We start from the raw sequence: 17,500 nt of genomic DNA, 5'->3' as shown, positions 1-17,500 counted from the left end.
CAGCATCCTATCTGTGGAAAACGGCAGTGCAGGGATAGGGAAGAAAACTATAGGCATACAAAGGAGCCCGGCTAGCTCAGTCGGTAGAGCATGAGACTCTTAATCTCAGGGTCGTGGGTTCGAGCCCCACGTTGGGCGAAAACAACTAAAATTTTAGTGCTTTTTGACCAAAAAAATAGAAATTGAAAGTCTCTTTACAATATTTGCAATATTTTCATTGTTAACATGCAATATATGAATGCATGTCTGGATGATGTGTAATGGGGCAATACCATACCTTAATGTATTCACTGTAAAAGAAAAAGTATGTATCATCTTATTATAAAATAAAGTGGAGAAAACACAAATAAGACATTTTTTCACACAGGTTCAGTCAGCTATTTCCTGATATTCTTCAAAGCGTTCTGATATTGACTGGTAATTGTGTTTGATACTTTCTTAGACTATTTCTGCCTCTGGCTGATGTGTATTTTCTTTCCAAACTCCACCAGAGCCTATGATTGCACAGCATCCTATCTGTGGAAACCGGCAGTGCAGGGATAGGGAAGAAAACTATAGGCATGCAAAGGAGCCCGGCTAGCTCAGTCGGTAGAGCATGAGACTCTTAATCTCAGGTTCGTGGGTTCGAGCCCCACATTGGGCGAAAACAACTAAAATTTTAGTGCTTTTTGACCAAAAAAATAGAAATTGAAAGTCTCTTTACAATATTTGCAATATTTTGATTGTTAACATGCAATATATGAATGCATGTCTGGATGATGTGTAATGGGGCAATACCACACCTTAATGTATTCACTGTCAAAGAAAAAGTATGTATCATCTTACTGTAAAATAAAGTGGAGAAAACACAAATAAGACTTTTTTCCACACAGGTTTAATCGGCTATTTCCTGATATTCTTCAATGCGTTCTGATATTGACTGGTAATTGTGTTTGATACTTTCTTAGACTATTTCTGCCTCTGGCTGATGTGTATTTTCTTTCCAAACTCCACCAGAGCCTATGATTACACAGCATCCTATCTGTGGAAAACGGCAGTGCAGGGATAGGGAAGAAAACTATAGGCATCCAAAGGAGCCCGGCTAGCTCAGTCGGAAGAGCATGAGACTCTTAATCTCAGGGTCGTGGGTTCGAGCCCCACATTGGGCGAAAACAACTAAAATTTTAGTGCTTTTTGACCAAAAAAATAGAAATTGAAAGTCTCTTTACAATATTTGCAATATTTTCATTGTTAACATGCAATATATGAATGCATGTCTGGATGCATGTCTTGACCAAAAAAATAGAAATTGAAAGTCTCTTTACAATATTTGCAATATTTTCATTGTTAACATGCAATGTATGAATGCATGTCTGGATGATGTGTAATGGGGCAATACCATACCTTAATGTATTCACTGTAAAAGAAAAAGTATGTATCATCTTACTGTAAAATAAAGTGGAGAAAACACAAATAAGACTTTTTTCCACACAGGTTTAATCGGCTATTTCCTGATATTCTTCAATGCGTTCTGATATTGACTGGTAATTGTGTTTGATACTTTCTTAGACTATTTCTGCCTCTGGCTGATGTGTATTTTCTTTCCAAACTCCACCAGAGCCTATGATTACACAGCATCCTATCTGTGGAAAACGGCAGTGCAGGGATAGGGAAGAAAACTATAGGCATCCAAAGGAGCCCGGCTAGCTCAGTCGGTAGAGCATGATACTCTTAATCTGAGGGTCGTGGGTTCGAGCCCACGTTGGGCGAACACAACTAAAATTGTAATGCTTTTTGACCAAAAAAATACAGCCTATCTGTGGAAAACGGCAGTGCAGGGATAGGGAAGAAAACTATAGGCAGCCAAAGGAGCCTGGCTAGCTCAGTCGGTAGAGCATGAGACTCTTAATCTCAGGGTCGTGGGTTCGAGCCCCACGTTGGGTGAAAACAACTAAAATTTTAGTGCTTTTTGACCAAAAAAATAGAAATTGAAAGTCTCTTTACAATATTTGCAATATTTTCATTGTTAACATGCAATATATGAATGCATGTCTGGATGATGTGTAATGGGGCAATACCATACCTTAATGTATTCACTGTAAAAGAAAAAGTATGCATCATCTTACTATAAAATAAAGTGGAGAAAACACAAATAAGACTTTTTTCCACACAGGTTTAATCGGCTATTTCCTGATATTCTTCAATGCGTTCTGATATTGACTGGTAATTGTGTTTGATACTTTCTTAGACTATTTCTGCCTCTGGCTGATGTGTATTTTCTTTCCAAATTCCACCAGAGTACATCCTATCTGTGGAAAACGGCAGTGCAGGGATAGGGAAGAAAACTATAAGCATCCAAAGAAGCCCGGCTAGCTCAGTCGGTAGAGCATGAGACTCTTAATCTCAGGGTCGTGGGTTCGAGCCCCACGTTGGGCGAAAACAACTAAAATTTTAGTGCTTTTTGACCAAAAAAATAGAAATTGAAAGTCTCTTACAATATTTGCAATATTTTCATTGTTAACATGCAATATATGAATGCATGTCTGGATGCATGTCTTGACCAAAAAAATAGAAATTGAAAGTCTCTTTACAATATTTGCAATATTTTCATTGTTAACATGCAATGTATGAATGCATGTCTGGATGATGTGTAATGGGGCAATACCATACCTTAATGTATTCACTGTAAAAGAAAAAGTATGCATCATCTTACTATAAAATAAAGTGGAGAAAACACAAATAAGACTTTTTTCCACACAGTTTAATCGGCTATTTCCTGATATTCTTCAATGCGTTCTGATATTGACTGGTAATTGTGTTTGATACTTTCTTAGACTATTTCTGCCTCTGGCTGATGTGTATTTTCTTTCCAAACTCCACCAGAGCCTATGATTACACAGCATCCTATCTGTGGAAAGCGGCAGTGCAGGGATAGGGAAGAAAACTATAGGCATCCAAAGGAGCCTGGCTAGTTCAGTTGGTAGAGCATGAGACTCTTAATCTCAGGGTCGTGGGTTCGAGCCCCACGTTGGGCAAAAACAACTAAAATTGTAGTGCTTTTTGACCAAAAAAATAGAAATTGAAAGTCTCTTTACAATATTTGCAATATTTTCATTGTTAACATGCAATATATGAATGCATGTCTGGATGATGTGTAATGGGGCAATACCATACCTTAATGTATTCACTGTAAAATAAAAAGTATGTATCATCTTATTATAAAATAAAGTGGAGAAAACACAAATAAGACTTTTTTTCACACAGGTTCAGTCAGCTATTTCTTTATATTCTTCAAAGCGTTCTGATATTGACTGGTAATTGTGTTTGATACTTTCTTAGACTATTTCTGCCTCTGGCTGATGTGTATTTTCTTTCCAAACTCCACCAGAGCCTATGATTACACAGCATCCTATCTGTGGAAAACGGCAGTGCAGGGATAGGGAAGAAAACTATAGACATCCAAAGGAGCCCGGCTAGCTCAGTCGGTAGAGCATGAGACTCTTAATCTCAGGGTCGTGGGTTCGAGCCCCACGTTGGGCGAAAACAACTAAAATTTTAGTGCTTTTTGACCAAAAAAATAGAAATTGAAAGTCTCTTTGCAATATTTGCAATATTTTCATTGTTAACATGCAATATATGAATGCATGTCTGGATGCATGTCTTGACCAAAAAAATAGAAATTGAAAGTCTCTTTACAATATTTGCAATATTTTCATTGTTAACATGCAATGTATGAATGCATGTCTGGATGATGTGTAATGGGGCAATACCATACCTTAATGTATTCACTGTAAAAGAAAAAGTATGCATCATCTTACTATAAAATAAAGTGGAGAAAACACAAATAAGACTTTTTTCCACACAGTTTAATCGGCTATTTCCTGATATTCTTCAATGCGTTCTGATATTGACTGGTAATTGTGTTTGATACTTTCTTAGACTATTTCTGCCTCTGGCTGATGTGTATTTTCTTTCCAAACTCCACCAGAGCCTATGATTACACAGCATCCTATCTGTGGAAAGCGGCAGTGCAGGGATAGGGAAGAAAACTATAGGCATCCAAAGGAGCCTAGCTAGTTCAGTTGGTAGAGCATGAGACTCTTAATCTCAGGGCCGTGGGTTCGAGCCCCACGTTGGGCAAAAACAACTAAAATTGTAGTGCTTTTTGACCAAAAAAATAGAAATTGAAAGTCTCTTTACAATATTTGCAATATTTTCATTGTTAACATGCAATATATGAATGCATGTCTGGATGATGTGTAATGGGGCAATACCATACCTTAATGTATTCACTGTAAAATAAAAAGTATGTATCATCTTATTATAAAATAAAGTGGAGAAAACACAAATAAGACTTTTTTTCACACAGGTTTAGTCAGCTATTTCTTTATATTCTTCAAAGCGTTCTGATATTGACTGGTAATTGTGTTTGATACTTTCTTAGACTATTTCTGCCTCTGGCTGATGTGTATTTTCTTTCCAAACTCCACCAGAGCCTATGATTACACAGCATCCTATCTGTGGAAACCGGCAGTGCAGGGATAGGGAAGAAAACTATAGGCATGCAAAGGAGCCCGGCTAGCTCAGTCGGTAGAGCATGAGACTCTTAATCTCAGGGTCGTGGGTTCGAGCCCCACGTTGGGCGAAAACAACTAAAATTCTAGTGCTTTTTGACCAAAAAAATAGAAATTGAAAGTCTCTTTACAATATTTGCAATATTTTCATTGTTAACATGCAATATATGAATGCATGTCTGGATGCATGTCTTGACCACAAAAATAGAAATTGAAAGTCTCTTTACAATATTTGCAATATTTTCATTGTTAACATGCAATGTATGAATGCATGTCTGGATGATGTGTAATAGGGCAATACCATACCTTAATGTATTCACTGTAAAAGAAAAAGTATGCATCATTTTACTATAAAATAAAGTGGAGAAAACACAAATAAGACTTTTTTCCACACAGTTTAATCGGCTATTTCCTGATATTCTTCAATGCGTTCTGATATTGACTGGTAATTGTGTTTGATACTTTCTTAGACTATTTCTGCCTCTGGCTGATGTGTATTTTCTTTCCAAACTCCACCAGAGCCTATGATTACACAGCATCCTATCTGTGGAAAACGGCAGTGCAGGGATAGGGAAGAAAACTATAGGCATACAAAGGAGCCCGGCTAGCTCAGTCGGTAGAGCATGAGACTCTTAATCTCAGGGTCGTGGGTTCGAGCCCCACGTTGGGCGAAAACAACTAAAATTTTAGTGCTTTTTGACCAAAAAAATAGAAATTGAAAGTCTCTTTACAATATTTGCAATATTTTCATTGTTAACATGCAATATATGAATGCATGTCTGGATGATGTGTAATGGGGCAATACCATACCTTAATGTATTCACTGTAAAAGAAAAAGTATGTATCATCTTATTATAAAATAAAGTGGAGAAAACACAAATAAGACATTTTTTCACACAGGTTCAGTCAGCTATTTCCTGATATTCTTCAAAGCGTTCTGATATTGACTGGTAATTGTGTTTGATACTTTCTTAGACTATTTCTGCCTCTGGCTGATGTGTATTTTCTTTCCAAACTCCACCAGAGCCTATGATTGCACAGCATCCTATCTGTGGAAACCGGCAGTGCAGGGATAGGGAAGAAAACTATAGGCATGCAAAGGAGCCCGGCTAGCTCAGTCGGTAGAGCATGAGACTCTTAATCTCAGGTTCGTGGGTTCGAGCCCCACATTGGGCGAAAACAACTAAAATTTTAGTGCTTTTTGACCAAAAAAATAGAAATTGAAAGTCTCTTTACAATATTTGCAATATTTTGATTGTTAACATGCAATATATGAATGCATGTCTGGATGATGTGTAATGGGGCAATACCACACCTTAATGTATTCACTGTCAAAGAAAAAGTATGTATCATCTTACTGTAAAATAAAGTGGAGAAAACACAAATAAGACTTTTTTCCACACAGGTTTAATCGGCTATTTCCTGATATTCTTCAATGCGTTCTGATATTGACTGGTAATTGTGTTTGATACTTTCTTAGACTATTTCTGCCTCTGGCTGATGTGTATTTTCTTTCCAAACTCCACCAGAGCCTATGATTACACAGCATCCTATCTGTGGAAAACGGCAGTGCAGGGATAGGGAAGAAAACTATAGGCATCCAAAGGAGCCCGGCTAGCTCAGTCGGTAGAGCATGAGACTCTTAATCTCAGGGTCGTGGGTTCGAGCCCCACGTTGGGCGAAAACAACTAAAATTTTAGTGCTTTTTGACCAAAAAAATAGAAATTGAAAGTCTCTTTACAATATTTGCAATATTTTCATTGTTAACATGCAATATATGAATGCATGTCTGGATGCATGTCTTGACCAAAAAAATAGAAATTGAAAGTCTCTTTACAATATTTGCAATATTTTCATTGTTAACATGCAATGTATGAATGCATGTCTGGATGATGTGTAATGGGGCAATACCATACCTTAATGTATTCACTGTAAAAGAAAAAGTATGTATCATCTTACTGTAAAATAAAGTGGAGAAAACACAAATAAGACTTCTTTCCACACAGGTTTAATCGGCTATTTCCTGATATTCTTCAATGCGTTCTGATATTGACTGGTAATTGTGTTTGATACTTTCTTAAACTATTTCTGCCTCTGGCTGATGTGTATTTTCTTTCCAAACTCCACCAGAGCCTATGATTACACAGCATCCTATCTGTGGAAAACGGCAGTGCAGGGATAGGGAAGAAAACTATAGGCATCCAAAGGAGCCCGGCTAGCTCAGTCGGTAGAGCATGAGACTCTTAATCTCAGGGTCGTGGGTTCGAGCCCCACGTTGGGTGAAAACAACTAAAATTTTAGTGCTTTTTGACCAAAAAAATAGAAATTGAAAGTCTCTTTACAATATTTGCAATATTTTCATTGTTAACATGCAATATATGAATGCATGTCTGGATGCATGTCTTGACCAAAAAAATAGAAATTGAAAGTCTCTTTACAATATTTGCAATATTTTCATTGTTAACATGCAATGTATGAATGCATGTCTGGATGATGTGTAATGGGGCAATACCATACCTTAATGTATTCACTGTAAAAGAAAAAGTATGCATCATCTTACTATAAAATAAAGTGGAGAAAACACAAATAAGACTTTTTTCCACACAGTTTAATCGGCTATTTCCTGATATTCTTCAATGCGTTCTGATATTGACTGGTAATTGTGTTTGATACTTTCTTAGACTATTTCTGCCTCTGGCTGATGTGTATTTTCTTTCCAAACTCCACCAGAGCCTATGATTACACAGCATCCTATCTGTGGAAAGCGGCAGTGCAGGGATAGGGAAGAAAACTATAGGCATCCAAAGGAGCCTGGCTAGTTCAGTTGGTAGAGCATGAGACTCTTAATCTCAGGGTCGTGGGTTCGAGCCCCACGTTGGGCAAAAACAACTAAAATTGTAGTGCTTTTTGACCAAAAAAATAGAAATTGAAAGTCTCTTTACAATATTTGCAATATTTTCATTGTTAACATGCAATATATGAATGCATGTCTGGATGATGTGTAATGGGGCAATACCATACCTTAATGTATTCACTGTAAAATAAAAAGTATGTATCATCTTATTATAAAATAAAGTGGAGAAAACACAAATAAGACTTTTTTTGTGTTTTCTTTTTCAGTATTCACTGTAAAAGAAAAAGTATTGCCCCATTACACATCATCCAGACATGCATTCATATATTGCATGTTAACAATGAAAATATTGCAAATATTGTAAAGAGACTTTCAATTTCTATTTTTTTGGTCAAAAAGCACTACAATTTTAGTTGTTTTTGCCCAACGTGGGGCTCGAACCTTAATGTATTCACTGTAAAAGAAAAAGTATGCATCATCTTACTATAAAATAAAGTGGAGAAAACACAAATAAGACTTTTTTCCACACAGGTTTAATCGGCTATTTCCTGATATTCTTCAATGCGTTCTGATATTGACTGGTAATTGTGTTTGATACTTTCTTAGACTATTTCTGCCTCTGGCTGATGTGTATTTTCTTTCCAAACTCCACCAGAGCCTATGATTACACAGCATCATATCTGTGGAAAGCGGCAGTGCAGGGATAGGGAAGAAAACTACAGGCGTCCAAAGGAGCCCGGCTAGCTCAGTAGGTAGAGCATGAGACTCTTAATCTCAGGGTCGTGGGTTCCGAGCCCCACGTTGGGCGAAAACAACTAAAATTGTAGTGCTTTTTGACCAAAAAAATACATCCTATCTGTGGAAAACGGCAGTGCAGGGATAGGGAAGAAAACTATAGGCATCCAAAGGAGCCCGGCTAGTTCAGTCCACACAGGTTTAATCGGCTATTTCCTGATATTCTTCAATGCGTTCTGATATTGACTGGTAATTGTGTTTGATACTTTCTTAGACTATTTCTGCCTCTGGCTGATGTGTATTTTCTTTCCAAACTCCACCAGAGCCTATGATTACACAACATCCTATCTGTGGAAAGCGGCAGTGCAGGGATAGGGAAGAAAACTATAGGCATCCAAAGGAGCCCGGCTAGTTCAGTCGGTAGAGCATGAGACTCTTAATCTCAGGGTCGTGGGTTCGAGCCCCACGTTGGGCGTAAACAACTAAAATTGTAGTGCTTTTTGACCAAAAAAATAGAAATTGAAAGTCTCTTTACAATATTTGCAATATTTTCATTGTTAACATGCAATATATGAATGCATGTCTGGATGATGTGTAATGGGGCAATACCATACCTTAATGTATTCACTGTAAAAGAAAAAGTATGTATCATCTTATTATAAAATAAAGTGGAGAAAACACAAATAAGACATTTTTTCACACAGGTTCAGTCAGCTATTTCCTGATATTCTTCAAAGCGTTCTGATATTGACTGGTAATTGTGTTTGATACTTTCTTAGACTATTTCTGCCTCTGGCTGATGTGTATTTTCTTTCCAAACTCCACCAGAGCCTATGATTGCACAGCATCCTATCTGTGGAAACCGGCAGTGCAGGGATAGGGAAGAAAACTATAGGCATGCAAAGGAGCCCGGCTAGCTCAGTCGGTAGAGCATGAGACTCTTAATCTCAGGTTCGTGGGTTCGAGCCCCACATTGGGCGAAAACAACTAAAATTTTAGTGCTTTTTGACCAAAAAAATAGAAATTGAAAGTCTCTTTACAATATTTGCAATATTTTGATTGTTAACATGCAATATATGAATGCATGTCTGGATGATGTGTAATGGGGCAATACCACACCTTAATGTATTCACTGTCAAAGAAAAAGTATGTATCATCTTACTGTAAAATAAAGTGGAGAAAACACAAATAAGACTTTTTTCCACACAGGTTTAATCGGCTATTTCCTGATATTCTTCAATGCGTTCTGATATTGACTGGTAATTGTGTTTGATACTTTCTTAGACTATTTCTGCCTCTGGCTGATGTGTATTTTCTTTCCAAACTCCACCAGAGCCTATGATTACACAGCATCCTATCTGTGGAAAACGGCAGTGCAGGGATAGGGAAGAAAACTATAGGCATCCAAAGGAGCCCGGCTAGCTGAGTCGGTAGAGCATGAGACTCTTAATCTCAGGGTCGTGGGTTCGAGCCCCACGTTGGGCGAAAACAACTAAAATTTTAGTGCTTTTTGACCAAAAAAATAGAAATTGAAAGTCTCTTTACAATATTTGCAATATTTTCATTGTTAACATGCAATATATGAATGCATGTCTGGATGCATGTCTTGACCAAAAAAATAGAAATTGAAAGTCTCTTTACAATATTTGCAATATTTTCATTGTTAACATGCAATGTATGAATGCATGTCTGGATGATGTGTAATGGGGCAATACCATACCTTAATGTATTCACTGTAAAAGAAAAAGTATGTATCATCTTACTGTAAAATAAAGTGGAGAAAACACAAATAAGACTTCTTTCCACACAGGTTTAATCGGCTATTTCCTGATATTCTTCAATGCGTTCTGATATTGACTGGTAATTGTGTTTGATACTTTCTTAAACTATTTCTGCCTCTGGCTGATGTGTATTTTCTTTCCAAACTCCACCAGAGCCTATGATTACACAGCATCCTATCTGTGGAAAACGGCAGTGCAGGGATAGGGAAGAAAACTATAGGCATCCAAAGGAGCCCGGCTAGCTCAGTCGGTAGAGCATGAGACTCTTAATCTCAGGGTCGTGGGTTCGAGCCCCACGTTGGGTGAAAACAACTAAAATTTTAGTGCTTTTTGACCAAAAAAATAGAAATTGAAAGTCTCTTTACAATATTTGCAATATTTTCATTGTTAACATGCAATATATGAATGCATGTCTGGATGCATGTCTTGACCAAAAAAATAGAAATTGAAAGTCTCTTTACAATATTTGCAATATTTTCATTGTTAACATGCAATGTATGAATGCATGTCTGGATGATGTGTAATGGGGCAATACCATACCTTAATGTATTCACTGTAAAAGAAAAAGTATGCATCATCTTACTATAAAATAAAGTGGAGAAAACACAAATAAGACTTTTTTCCACACAGTTTAATCGGCTATTTCCTGATATTCTTCAATGCGTTCTGATATTGACTGGTAATTGTGTTTGATACTTTCTTAGACTATTTCTGCCTCTGGCTGATGTGTATTTTCTTTCCAAACTCCACCAGAGCCTATGATTACACAGCATCCTATCTGTGGAAAGCGGCAGTGCAGGGATAGGGAAGAAAACTATAGGCATCCAAAGGAGCCTGGCTAGTTCAGTTGGTAGAGCATGAGACTCTTAATCTCAGGGTCGTGGGTTGGAGCCCCACGTTGGGCAAAAACAACTAAAATTGTAGTGCTTTTTGACCAAAAAAATAGAAATTGAAAGTCTCTTTACAATATTTGCAATATTTTCATTGTTAACATGCAATATATGAATGCATGTCTGGATGATGTGTAATGGGGCAATACCATACCTTAATGTATTCACTGTAAAATAAAAAGTATGTATCATCTTATTATAAAATAAAGTGGAGAAAACACAAATAAGACTTTTTTTGTGTTTTCTTTTTCAGTATTCACTGTAAAAGAAAAAGTATTGCCCCATTACACATCATCCAGACATGCATTCATATATTGCATGTTAACAATGAAAATATTGCAAATATTGTAAAGAGACTTTCAATTTCTATTTTTCTGGTCAAAAAGCACTACAATTTTAGTTGTTTTTGCCCAACGTGGGGCTCGAACCTTAATGTATTCACTGTAAAAGAAAAAGTATGCATCATCTTACTATAAAATAAAGTGGAGAAAACACAAATAAGACTTTTTTCCACACAGGTTTAATCGGCTATTTCCTGATATTCTTCAATGCGTTCTGATATTGACTGGTAATTGTGTTTGATACTTTCTTAGACTATTTCTGCCTCTGGCTGATGTGTATTTTCTTTCCAAACTCCACCAGAGCCTATGATTACACAGCATCATATCTGTGGAAAGCGGCAGTGCAGGGATAGGGAAGAAAACTACAGGCGTCCAAAGGAGCCCGGCTAGCTCAGTAGGTAGAGCATGAGACTCTTAATCTCAGGGTCGTGGGTTCGAGCCCCACGTTGGGCGAAAACAACTAAAATTGTAGTGCTTTTTGACCAAAAAAATACATCCTATCTGTGGAAAACGGCAGTGCAGGGATAGGGAAGAAAACTATAGGCATCCAAAGGAGCCCGGCTAGTTCAGTCCACACAGGTTTAATCGGCTATTTCCTGATATTCTTCAATGCGTTCTGATATTGACTGGTAATTGTGTTTGATACTTTCTTAGACTATTTCTGCCTCTGGCTGATGTGTATTTTCTTTCCAAACTCCACCAGAGCCTATGATTACACAACATCCTATCTGTGGAAAGCGGCAGTGCAGGGATAGGGAAGAAAACTATAGGCATCCAAAGGAGCCCGGCTAGTTCAGTCGGTAGAGCATGAGACTCTTAATCTCAGGGTCGTGGGTTCGAGCCCCACGTTGGGCGTAAACAACTAAAATTGTAGTGCTTTTTGACCAAAAAAATAGAAATTGAAAGTCTCTTTACAATATTTGCAATATTTTCATTGTTAACATGCAATATATGAATGCATGTCTGGATGATGTGTAATGGGGCAATACCATACCTTAATGTATTCACTGTAAAAGAAAAAGTATGTATCATCTTATTATAAAATAAAGTGGAGAAAACACAAATAAGACATTTTTTCACACAGGTTCAGTCAGCTATTTCCTGATATTCTTCAAAGCGTTCTGATATTGACTGGTAATTGTGTTTGATACTTTCTTAGACTATTTCTGCCTCTGGCTGATGTGTATTTTCTTTCCAAACTCCACCAGAGCCTATGATTGCACAGCATCCTATCTGTGGAAACCGGCAGTGCAGGGATAGGGAAGAAAACTATAGGCATGCAAAGGAGCCCGGCTAGCTCAGTCGGTAGAGCATGAGACTCTTAATCTCAGGTTCGTGGGTTCGAGCCCCACATTGGGCGAAAACAACTAAAATTTTAGTGCTTTTTGACCAAAAAAATAGAAATTGAAAGTCTCTTTACAATATTTGCAATATTTTGATTGTTAACATGCAATATATGAATGCATGTCTGGATGATGTGTAATGGGGCAATACCACACCTTAATGTATTCACTGTCAAAGAAAAAGTATGTATCATCTTACTGTAAAATAAAGTGGAGAAAACACAAATAAGACTTTTTTCCACACAGGTTTAATCGGCTATTTCCTGATATTCTTCAATGCGTTCTGATATTGACTGGTAATTGTGTTTGATACTTTCTTAGACTATTTCTGCCTCTGGCTGATGTGTATTTTCTTTCCAAACTCCACCAGAGCCTATGATTACACAGCATCCTATCTGTGGAAAACGGCAGTGCAGTGATAGGGAAGAAAACTATAGGCATCCAAAGGAGCCCGGCTAGCTGAGTCGGTAGAGCATGAGACTCTTAATCTCAGGGTCGTGGGTTCGAGCCCCACGTTGGGCGAAAACAACTAAAATTTTAGTGCTTTTTGACCAAAAAAATAGAAATTGAAAGTCTCTTTACAATATTTGCAATATTTTCATTGTTAACATGCAATATATGAATGCATGTCTGGATGCATGTCTTGACCAAAAAAATAGAAATTGAAAGTCTCTTTACAATATTTGCAATATTTTCATTGTTAACATGCAATGTATGAATGCATGTCTGGATGATGTGTAATGGGGCAATACCATACCTTAATGTATTCACTGTAAAAGAAAAAGTATGTATCATCTTACTGTAAAATAAAGTGGAGAAAACACAAATAAGACTTCTTTCCACACAGGTTTAATCGGCTATTTCCTGATATTCTTCAATGCGTTCTGATATTGACTGGTAATTGTGTTTGATACTTTCTTAAACTATTTCTGCCTCTGGCTGATGTGTATTTTCTTTCCAAACTCCACCAGAGCCTATGATTACACAGCATCCTATCTGTGGAAAACGGCAGTGCAGGGATAGGGAAGAAAACTATAGGCATCCAAAGGAGCCCGGCTAGCTCAGTCGGTAGAGCATGAGACTCTTAATCTCAGGGTCGTGGGTTCGAGCCCCACGTTGGGTGAAAACAACTAAAATTTTAGTGCTTTTTGACCAAAAAAATAGAAATTGAAAGTCTCTTTACAATATTTGCAATATTTTCATTGTTAACATGCAATATATGAATGCATGTCTGGATGCATGTCTTGACCAAAAAAATAGAAATTGAAAGTCTCTTTACAATATTTGCAATATTTTCATTGTTAACATGCAATGTATGAATGCATGTCTGGATGATGTGTAATGGGGCAATACCATACCTTAATGTATTCACTGTAAAAGAAAAAGTATGCATCATCTTACTATAAAATAAAGTGGAGAAAACACAAATAAGACTTTTTTCCACACAGTTTAATCGGCTATTTCCTGATATTCTTCAATGCGTTCTGATATTGACTGGTAATTGTGTTTGATACTTTCTTAGACTATTTCTGCCTCTGGCTGATGTGTATTTTCTTTCCAAACTCCACCAGAGCCTATGATTACACAGCATCCTATCTGTGGAAAGCGGCAGTGCAGGGATAGGGAAGAAAACTATAGGCATCCAAAGGAGCCTGGCTAGTTCAGTTGGTAGAGCATGAGACTCTTAATCTCAGGGTCGTGGGTTCGAGCCCCACGTTGGGCAAAAACAACTAAAATTGTAGTGCTTTTTGACCAAAAAAATAGAAATTGAAAGTCTCTTTACAATATTTGCAATATTTTCATTGTTAACATGCAATATATGAATGCATGTCTGGATGATGTGTAATGGGGCAATACCATACCTTAATGTATTCACTGTAAAATAAAAAGTATGTATCATCTTATTATAAAATAAAGTGGAGAAAACACAAATAAGACTTTTTTTGTGTTTTCTTTTTCAGTATTCACTGTAAAAGAAAAAGTATTGCCCCATTACACATCATCCAGACATGCATTCATATATTGCATGTTAACAATGAAAATATTGCAAATATTGTAAAGAGACTTTCAATTTCTATTTTTTTGGTCAAAAAGCACTACAATTTTAGTTGTTTTTGCCCAACGTGGGGCTCGAACCTTAATGTATTCACTGTAAAAGAAAAAGTATGCATCATCTTACTATAAAATAAAGTGGAGAAAACACAAATAAGACTTTTTTCCACACAGGTTTAATCGGCTATTTCCTGATATTCTTCAATGCGTTCTGATATTGACTGGTAATTGTGTTTGATACTTTCTTAGACTATTTCTGCCTCTGGCTGATGTGTATTTTCTTTCCAAACTCCACCAGAGCCTATGATTACACAGCATCATATCTGTGGAAAGCGGCAGTGCAGGGATAGGGAAGAAAACTACAGGCGTCCAAAGGAGCCCGGCTAGCTCAGTAGGTAGAGCATGAGACTCTTAATCTCAGGGTCGTGGGTTCGAGCCCCACGTTGGGCGAAAACAACTAAAATTGTAGTGCTTTTTGACCAAAAAAATACATCCTATCTGTGGAAAACGGCAGTGCAGGGATAGGGAAGAAAACTATAGGCATCCAAAGGAGCCCGGCTAGTTCAGTCCACACAGGTTTAATCGGCTATTTCCTGATATTCTTCAATGCGTTCTGATATTGACTGGTAATTGTGTTTGATACTTTCTTAGACTATTTCTGCCTCTGGCTGATGTGTATTTTCTTTCCAAACTCCACCAGAGCCTATGATTACACAACATCCTATCTGTGGAAAGCGGCAGTGCAGGGATAGGGAAGAAAACTATAGGCATCCAAAGGAGCCCGGCTAGTTCAGTCGGTAGAGCATGAGACTCTTAATCTCAGGGTCGTGGGTTCGAGCCCCACGTTGGGCGTAAACAACTAAAATTGTAGTGCTTTTTGACCAAAAAAATAGAAATTGAAAGTCTCTTTACAATATTTGCAATATTTTCATTGTTAACATGCAATATATGAATGCATGTCTGGATGATGTGTAATGGGGCAATACCATACCTTAATGTATTCACTGTAAAAGAAAAAGTATGTATCATCTTATTATAAAATAAAGTGGAGAAAACACAAATAAGACATTTTTTCACACAGGTTCAGTCAGCTATTTCCTGATATTCTTCAAAGCGTTCTGATATTGACTGGTAATTGTGTTTGATACTTTCTTAGACTATTTCTGCCTCTGGCTGATGTGTATTTTCTTTCCAAACTCCACCAGAGCCTATGATTACACAGCATCCTATCTGTGGAAAACGGCAGTGCAGGGATAGGGAAGAAAACTATATACCTCCAAAGGAGCCCGGCTAGCTCAGTCGGTAGAGCATGAGACTCTTAATCTCAGGGTCGTGGGTTCGAGCCCCACATTGGGCGAAAACAACTAAAATTTTAGTGCTTTTTGACCAAAAAAATAGAAATTGAAAGTCTCTTTACAATATTTGCAATATTTTGATTGTTAACATGCAATATATGAATGCATGTCTGGATGATGTGTAATGGGGCAATACCACACCTTAATGTATTCACTGTAAAAGAAAAAGTATGTATCATCTTACTGTAAAATAAAGTGGAGAAAACACAAATAAGACTTTTTTCCACACAGGTTTAATCGGCTATTTCCTGATATTCTTCAATGCGTTCTGATATTGACTGGTAATTGTGTTTGATACTTTCTTAGACTATTTCTGCCTCTGGCTGATGTGTATTTTCTTTCCAAACTCCACCAGAGCCTATGATTACACAGCATCCTATCTGTGGAAAACGGCAGTGCAGAGATAGGGAAGAAAACTATAGGCATCCAAAGGAGCCCGGCTAGCTCAGTCGGTAGAGCATGAGACTATTAATCTCAGGGTCGTGGGTTCGAGCCCCACGTTGGGCGAAAACAACTAAAATTTTAGTGCTTTTTGACCAAAAAAATAGAAATTGAAAGTCTCTTTACAATATTTGCAATATTTTCATTGTTAACATGCAATATATGAATGCATGTCTGGATGCATGTCTTGACCAAAAAAATAGAAATTGAAAGTCTCTTTACAATATTTGCAATATTTTCATTGTTAACATGCAATGTATGAATGCATGTCTGGATGATGTGTAATGGGGCAATACCATACCTTAATGTATTCACTGTAAAAGAAAAAGTATGCATCATCTTACTATAAAATAAAGTGGAGAAAACACAAATAAGACTTTTTTCCACACAGTTTAATCGGCTATTTCCTGATATTCTTCAATGCGTTCTGATATTGACTGGTAATTGTGTTTGATACTTTCTTAGACTATTTCTGCCTCTGGCTGATGTGTATTTTCTTTCCAAACTCCACCAGAGCCTATGATTACACAGCATCCTATCTGTGGAAAGCGGCAGTGCAGGGATAGGGAAGAAAACTATAGGCATCCAAAGGAGCCTGGCTAGTTCAGTTGGTAGAGCATGAGACTCTTAATCTCAGGGTCATGGGTTCAAACCCCACGTTGGGCAAAAACAACTAAAATTGTCGTGCTTTTTGACCAAAAAAATAGAAATTGAAAGTCTCTTTACAATATTTGCAATATTTTCATTGTTAACATGCAATATATGAATGCATGTCTGGATGATGTGTAATGGGGCAATACCATACCTTAATGTATTCACTGTAAAATAAAAAGTATGTATCATCTTATTATAAAATAAAGTGGAGAAAACACAAATAAGACTTTTTTTCACACAGGTTCAGTCAGCTATTTCTTTATATTCTTCAAAGCGTTCTGATATTGACTGGTAATTGTGTTTGATACTTTCTTAGACTATTTCTGCCTCTGGCTGATGTGTATTTTCTTTCCAAACTCCACCAGAGCCTATGATTACACAGCATCCTATCTGTGGAAAACGGCAGTGCAGGGATAGGGAAGAAAACTATAGACATCCAAAGGAGCCCGGCTAGCTCAGTCGGTAGAGCATGAGACTCTTAATCTCAGGGTCATGGGTTCG

The 17,500-nt window shown here is 37.3% G+C and overlaps 1 non-coding gene across 1 annotated transcript; it reads left to right on the top strand.

Annotated features, from left to right (window-relative positions):
• The first annotated feature begins 16,338 nt into the window (after positions 1-16,338).
• TRNAN-AUU (transfer RNA asparagine (anticodon AUU)) lies at positions 16,339-16,411 on the top strand. The gene has a single exon. It is a non-coding gene; the product is annotated as a tRNA-Asn (tRNA).
• The last annotated feature ends 1,089 nt before the right edge of the window (positions 16,412-17,500 follow it).

Source organism: Ambystoma mexicanum, chromosome 4q, assembly GCF_040938575.1.
Source record: "Ambystoma mexicanum isolate Mex_15411 chromosome 4q, UKY_AmexF1_1, whole genome shotgun sequence".
Taxonomy (NCBI): domain Eukaryota; kingdom Metazoa; phylum Chordata; class Amphibia; order Caudata; family Ambystomatidae; genus Ambystoma; species Ambystoma mexicanum.
This window is presented reverse-complemented; position numbering and strand designations above follow the sequence as displayed.